Raw genomic sequence first — 8,177 nt, 5'->3', positions numbered from 1 at the left:
TTTGTTTGGATGTTTGTTTAGTTCACGTTACTTTCTTACTCACCTGTACCTTCCACTGAATGTTCTCTGCAATAAGTTGTTGTCCTTATATTTCATATATTACATTATAGTTTACAACAATACACCGTTTGTTCGTGAAATTGACACCTCTGACATCCCTGCTTTTGCTGTCTGTCACTCTTGCTGACTTAGTTAGTTATAAATATTGGGCCAGAAGTAATTCCTTAGGGAGGACAGTACAACTGCTTCTCATTACAGAATTGGTGGCCCGTACGGGGACTGAACCCGCGACCTTGGCGTTATCAGCACCATGCTCTAACCAACTGAGCTAACCGGCTGATCATTACAATATATATTAAATTATAAACACATCTATAAAAAAAGAAAACAGATAAAGGGGGGAAATGCAGACTATATACTAATGGTGCAGTCTGCACCCTAATTTCGTGTTAGATAATCATATTGGCATTTATCATCAATAATTGATGCATTGATGTTTTATTTTTCAAAATAAAGAACAAACATTAGAAGATAAAATAACTAAAAACATTGTTGTGCATAATAGTTAAAACAGAAAGGCACGATTTATATTTAAATTCGAATACTTCCCATTAAAAAAAAAAAAAAAAATACAAAAGGACTTTAATACAACTGAAAAGAATATGTGTGCATCCGCATCAGATGTCCCTTTAACATTGTTATAATAATAAAAATACTATATTTTAACAGAAGTAATTTCTATCTGAACTAAGGGAATACCTCAAGTAAGGCTGTGGATTTAATCTGAGGAGGAAGATTGTTGATTTCTGGAGGCCAGACATCTAAGAACAATTGATTAAGGAATATTCCAGCAAAAACAAAGAAGCATCAGCATAAAGTGTGAGGTTAAGGGGGGCAGAAAGGAAGTCATCATAAAACAAAGAAAGGCTTTTCAGTACTGTAGAACAGAGGACCACAGCCTAATGTCTTTCCGGGCTTAAGCTGTAATATTAATGTGAGAGTTGAGTTTTTTTTTTAGCTGTGTAGAGAGCAAGAACATGATAAATCTCCTACCTTCAGGAATGATGTGAATTACAAAATTGAAATGTCCCAGGAATGAAAGTTAGTTCTGTTTTGAAAAGAATTGAATAAGAGATCTAAGATCTAATCTTCAACTCGTATAGTATCCAAAGTTATTCCTAGCAACTCGGAGTGAACTGGACCGATGATTTTCTCCTCTGAGAGTAGACTTGAGTACTAAGACTGCTTCAGCTGGAGGGGTTGATGGAGCAGATATAAGGAGAAAGTCATCCAATAAGTGCAGCAGAAAGGGGATGCAAGTAATATTGCAGAAACCAGCAAAGGGCTTTGGAGGATGAGTTAAGGACTGCAGCGGCATTCAAAAGTTAGTTTAGTAGGCAAGTAAAATTGCCCCTTCCAACAGATACCAAAAAGAATACAGAGAGAAGGGAGTATAGGCATGACTTTGAAGGTGTCAGAAATGTCTTCTTATGCTAACCAGAAACCTGTCCAGATATTTTGATGGAATGGATAGCATCAGATATGGGGATGTAATGAAGAGAAAACTGATCAGAGGAAATGAGAGAATTAATGCTGCTGATAGAAGAGCTGCGAGGGACAGAGAGGTCGATAATGAGGCACTTCTTGCCTGACATTTCCCTTGTAGCTACTTCAATAAGATTGATGCGGAAAGGAGGGGCTGAAAACGGGTCCTCCACGGGCACACCAAATCCTGCTACAGTTACAGTTTTTTTTTTTTTTTTTTTTTTTTTCAGGCGGCCATTTGGGATTTAAGTGTAGCACTCTGCTAACTTTAGCTTTCCAAATTAAATAAATAAATAAATTAAATATTTAAACTTTTCAAAGAAAAAGTTCACTCCAAGCTTGGTAGTGTTTTTAAATTGAAATTTTGTGTTTTTCTTTTAACGCAACAGCCTGCCCCTAAAAACACATCTCTCCCTCTGTCAGGATTGTCCGGAAGGCGTGGCACCTAGTGTCCGTGCAATAAAATGGATAGGGGTCATTTTTATATGCACAGGTTTTGTTTATAATGTATCGAAATAAAACATATTATAGCATGTTTAAAAGCATGTTTATTTGTTAAGAAATTAGAACTTCCAGTTTTGCAATATGTGTTATAGTATTTGTTTAGGGGTCAAAAGTCACTGTAACAATGTTTTACGTATTAAGAATTTGTAAAGAATATGATTGGCTAAGTGCATTTACCACTGAAAAAGCAGGTAATGTGACTATATGTATATATCAGTATATATCTATATGCATGGTTCTCAAAGTCGTGCCCGCGAAGCCAGGCCATCGTGCCCGTGGCAGCTGTTCTTAAATTATGGGTTGTGAAAACATTTCTGGCAGGTCGTAGCGTGAGAAAATAAAGAAAGCTTTAACTTTTTTTTTTTTTTCTGAATGGCTTTTGCGATATGATCAACCAATTGAACACCTGCATTGTACCTGCGGTAGCCCAATCATAAGTTAGCTGGATGGGACTGTAGCAGGGAGAGATCTGTGCTGACTCTGCTGGCGTGTTCACAGTACTGCAGGAAGAGGGAGGCAGTCTTCCAACAACCGCCTGTGAGTCATGGCAGTGACACGGGGAGGTGGGAAGGTAGGTGTGTGGACTTTCCCCCTCTCTGAATGGCTGAGAGGCGAGTCTTGGCAGATTCCTAGCCCTATAAAAAAAATGCTCTGCTGTTTCCTCAGGTCTGCCCGTTTAGACGCGCCGAGAGTGCGGAAGCTCTGGTTCAGGACCGGGAATCAGCCGGGAGAAAAGAAAGAGTTTCACAGAGAGAGTGAGGAACCCTTGGGCAGACCCCGGCGTATTGTAAAAGAGCAGGCTAGTTAGCCGACAGAGTAGGACGGTGATCCGGGTTGTGCGGGTAGCGGCAACCGGGATAACGCTGCCGAGTGCAGCACCTTTTGTTTGTAGTTTTATTACTGTTTTATTTTCCCTTGTTCTTTTCGCCTTCTGTTTTTATTATTATTTCTTTGAGCACCTGCGAGTGCACTTGCTGTTCGCTTACCAACTGTGGTATTTCCGTGGTGCTGTCTATCATCGTTGATCGGCAGCCCACGGTCAACAGTGCCCTCTGCCGGAAAAAGTAAGAACTGTCTGAAAATAAAACTGGGCACCTGTGTGGTGTTTTCAATTACACCTGTCTGTCTCCTAGTCAGTGAATTACCCACACCCCTTCCATAGGGACATAAACTGTGTCTGTTTCAGGTGCAGGTACCGACTGTAAGTTTAACAAATAAGAGAGTCAAATATCTGCCAAGTTTTATGCAGATGTCCAATCATAAGCAAGCAGAGGCCTTTCACGGTATTGAAATTTGAAGGTGAGTGAGTAGCCAAAGGGAAAGTGAAAGATCAGCAGAGACGGGGTGTATATATGCCAGGTAAGCATTGAATTTTATCGACTGTTATTGAGAAAAATAATACATTTCAGTATTTAGAATTTAATTTTCTATATCTGTATTTTTTCATCAGACAAGGGAAACACCGTAATATATTTAGTTACGAATCCACTTTCTCTGAATAATTGTACTGGAGAAGAGCGATCTTTAAAAGAGTAGTGTTGACAGATTTGCCAAGTTGAAACAAAGCGAGACACTATTACACTTTTTTTATTTTAGTTTATTCATGGTTATCTGTGTAAACATGCTATTTAAAAAATATTTGCATTGCATATCTTATGTAAATTATTTAAAGAATAAGCGCAGCATGAACAATTACTACCTGAGACTTGGCCTTGTTAGAGTGTGCCAAGAATAACCTCACTAAAATGCTTAAAGAAATATATATATTTCACGAGAAGGCCCTATACAATAGTCAGCATGCCCGCAAACAGCAAAGTAAGATCAATTTATGCCCTTGCCCAAATTTCTTTGAGGACCACTGATATAGAGGCACAAAGCACTCACTCGGGGTTGGATGTTCAGGGAGAAAGAGCAGGAGTGGGAAGGAGAAAAAGAAAAGCAATTGCTACGTTGTGCTGGAGGACCAGCATGGTGCTTATTTGTTTTGTCTGTTCGTCCTTTGTTGATGGTTGTGTTACAAACCCAGGAAGGACCCGTATCATATTGTATCATGAGTGTTTTGTTTGCTTGTTGTCAATGTTAGACGGCTAACACGATCCAGAGCTGTCGCCAAGGGCCAGCACAAAACTGGACAATAATGCACAGTGTATCATGATTAATTTTGTTTGCACCACGAGCACTACAGCACACACTATTGGACTGGTGACCATGTTTGTACATTGTGGTGTTTTATAGCGTGTTATTTGCGTGTCTGCAAACCTTTATATCTATTGTGCAATACTGTGGCAAAGTGGCTAGTGGAGGGGAACAGGTATAGCGGTGATGCGATGCAGGAGTGACAGGCAGACAACAGTTTCCAGTGAAAAGGTGCTTTTATTTATAATCCAGGTCTGGTGACCGTTAAATAATAAATCCCCGGCTATACACAACAATGTGTAAAGCACGGGGATAGCAATAATAGGACACAGTCCCGAACAAAACGAACACACGGTCACCAGTCCTGGGTGAGTGCAGACGTGCTTGTGGTGGGTGAAGACACTGTATTTCGTGACGGTTCCGTGCAGTGGTGATCCGGATTGTGCTGACCCTGGTCGACAGCTCCGGATAGGTGAGTTAACTGTCTGGTGGTACAAAACGCAGACAATTACAAAACAAACACAACACGCAATTCCTCTTTACAACGAGAGCTCTTCTCTCGATCCTTCTCTCTCCAAGCGTTTAACCCAAACGAAGGACAAGACCAGCGTTACCCTGGCCCCTATATGTAATCCCGCATGATATCGAGATAAACGGTTGCAGCTGCCTTATTACTTGCAGCTGCCTCTCGTTTATCTCTCAAATCAATACGGTCTTACAACAGAGTCGCGCTTCCCTCCAGGCTGACCCACTTCCCTGACCCGGAAACGAACTGTCAGGCCAGCCCTTCCAGATGCTTCTCCTCCCGTTCTTTAGCGCCCTCACAGGTTGGGAGGAAGATTCATCACCAGAACTCATCTTTCCGTCACAAATACACATTGTTGTGTACTGCCAGATCATTATTGTTTTCTGCCTGGTCATCAGACCAGCTGGATTACAAATTAATAAACAAACCATTTCACCCATATTTTGTTGTTTGTTTCAGTTGGACTACTGCACCTATTCTTCACCTGCAGATCACTTACTACTTTGCCAGTCTTCCATGAGAATCTTTGCTTGTTGAAAAAGCAGGCGGAGTTGAGAATGAATAGGAGAAACTGGGGATGTATGATTCCTAAAAAAGGAGTGTTGTTGAGAGCAGGGGAAGAATAATTTGAGACTGATGAGGAGGCCAAAGAGGAGGTAGAAGCACAAACTCCTCAAGCATTAGTTATTAAAGAGATCATGATCGGGTTGAGTCCAGTCAACCAGTGTACTGTCCAATGCTAACCGAGAAGCTTCTTTGGCTGAAAATGTTTTATGACACTCAAAAAAAAAAAAAAAGGGTACTGCCATATCTGACTAAGAGATCAACAATGTTAAATAAATGAGTCCAGTTCTTGTCTTCGGTGAGCATAGACTTCACAAACGACATCACGAAAAACAGAAAATGCCAGCACAAATTTAGAGTAACAGACAGATGTCCATAGTCAACTACCCTGTGATCAAGAAATTGAGGTTGCAATAAGAATAGAGACCAAATTAACATATTTATCTTTAATAATATTGCGTCTCAGATGAGGAGAGAGAGAGAGTGTCAATGAACAACTGAAGCAGATGAGGTTCCTGAACTAGAGTCGGTTGCTTGAGTGAAGATTGGCAGCTCAGGAGTAGGTGTGGGTGTGGCTGATGGAGCGGGAGAGACGAGTGCTGCTGCCACTAATGAGGAAGTAATGACTGCCGGTTCCAAGCGAGTAATCCTCCTATATAGTGCATCCAGGCAATCAGATACTGAAGAGATTGAGGTGGAAAGAAGATGAATGAGTTCCTTGATATTCTTTAAAATCTGATAACGCAAATCAAATGAAGGATCAGATGAAATTGAAAACAGAGGGGTTGTATCGCAGGATCAGAGGAGAGTGAAGCTTGCACAGCAGCAAGGGCAGAGCATGAACTGACAAGTTTGGATCTCTGCTGTGACTTTTGAGGGGGAAAAACAGGCTTGGCTAAAACAGACCTATCGCTTTCTGCTTCAATGGGCAATCCTTTTTTGAAGAGCTTTCACAAGTTTGTCGATAAGCCAATCCTTGTAAAAAGGTTGAGCTGGAGAATCATCTTGAAGTTTGATGCATTTAGAGCAGCGAAGAGGAATGGCAGTGGGCACAGCTGGATAAGCGGAGGGTGAAGCAGCAGGATTGGTGGAGGCTTTATGGAAATGTTCGGCAGCATTGTCAGATGGAGGAGAAGCAGGACAGGCAGATTTCTTTGTGAGTTTTCTCAGTGGGTTATTTGTTGCAGAAAGACAGCCAGAAGGAGAGAAAAAAATCATCATCCGAGTCAGATAAAACAAAAGCTGCCTCAGGTGAGTAATGGTTTTAAACAGATTGAAAACTGAAAACTTGGGTCTGCAAGTCTGTGTGGTAATTGCAAACTGAAAAGCAAGACAAGAATTAGGAATGACAAAAGGGAAGCGCGCCAGCTCCAGCCCCCCAAAATACACATTGGTTCTACATATTGTAGTAGCACAACATGTGTCTGTGTAGAAATGGGTTTATGCAAGAAGTGCTTAACCGAATTTTGGAAATTGATTGCTGACCATCTGGAGTTTACTCACGGACCACAGGTTGGGAACCACTACTCTAAACAGTCTGTTTAACTCGGCCAATTAGGTGCTATAATAAAGCTCCCTGTGGTTTGGATAGTTTTTCTTTCAAAGTGAGATGAGAGATGGTTTTGGCCAGTTAGTACATTTTTGCTCCAGTGCAATAGTGTGGGATTTAATAATAATGCATTATTATTTGTATCATGGTACCTGTAAGTCTATTGCAAGTCCAGAAGAAAGCAGTTGATTACTTGAAGACACGTGACTCTTTCTCAAGGGACAAGAATTTGATAAATTCATATATGATAATAAATTGACAATAAAAAATCAACGACTTTTCACTTACAATGAGCTGGATGTTCCATTTGCCCTTACTAAGTTGCCACTTCATGGTGCTCCTGAGTGGTGTGAAAGGGTGAATCACACAGTCAGCCAAGCCAACATTGGCTGGGGAACCCACAGGCAGCGTTGCATTGGCACTGTGTATAGAAATATAAATATATAAACACTTAGTGTGGCATACGAATGAATTGATCCTGCCTAAATATTTTGAAATAATAACAGTAATAAAAATAAATGCCCTTAAAAAGTCATGTCTGGGACAGCAGCCTCGACTTCTAGAGAAAGGACACTAACTTGCTCCAGTAACCACATTTAGTGAAACAGCTTTGTGTTAAAACCTCTGATTAATGTCAGGAGTCGTTAAATAGAAAAAATTAATACTACATAAATACTGCATCATGAAAAATCTCCATGTACTACTGTGACGGATAACTTGAATGGTGTCGTCAGGCCAGGAAGACAAATACAGACACAGACAGCTCTAGGGTAATAATGCACTGCTTGTGCGTTTTAATTATAAATAAAAAGATTTAACAAAACAGAAAGACTTCACAAAACAAAAAGGCACGGTGGCCAAAACAAATAGACAAACAAAAAATAACTAAAACAAGTATCATGCTAGTGTTGAACCAGCATGCGTGGCAATTGTGTCTTTAGATTTATTCTTTTATCTCCTCTGTCTACTCTCGTTCTCCACTCTTGAACACTCCAACGCTGCAAGTCTTTTATATTGTACCCGAGGGGTCAACTGCCTATCAATTACCTAATGTATCCCTCAACCACATTCGGCACAGGTTTAATCATATATGTCGTCAACAGCCAATTTATCAATAAGCACTCGCTGTTGATGACTGCACATTCTCACAGTTTTATCTGGATGGGGCATTTTTACCCCAACAATAACAAAACGGCATGTTTTTACAAAATTAAACAATACATTTTCTATAGTAACATAACAAACAATATAATACACACAGGGGCGGGGTGTACCCCATTACAGCTACTTATAAAACACTGCTGGGAAAACCAGACGGGCTGCTAAAGGTCAAGATTAGCCCTTAATATATTG

The 8,177-nt window shown here is 40.5% G+C and overlaps 1 non-coding gene across 1 annotated transcript; it reads right to left on the bottom strand.

The window, feature by feature from the left end:
* Positions 1–264: 264 nt before the first annotated feature.
* trnai-gau lies at positions 265–338 on the bottom strand. The gene has a single exon. It is a non-coding gene; the product is annotated as a tRNA-Ile (tRNA).
* Positions 339–8,177: the final 7,839 nt, after the last annotated feature.

Source organism: Polyodon spathula, chromosome 15 (genome assembly GCF_017654505.1).
Source record: "Polyodon spathula isolate WHYD16114869_AA chromosome 15, ASM1765450v1, whole genome shotgun sequence".
NCBI classification, from domain to species: Eukaryota; Metazoa; Chordata; class Actinopteri; order Acipenseriformes; family Polyodontidae; genus Polyodon; species Polyodon spathula.
Note: the sequence above shows the minus strand (reverse complement) of the source record. Positions and strands in the feature narration are given on the sequence as shown.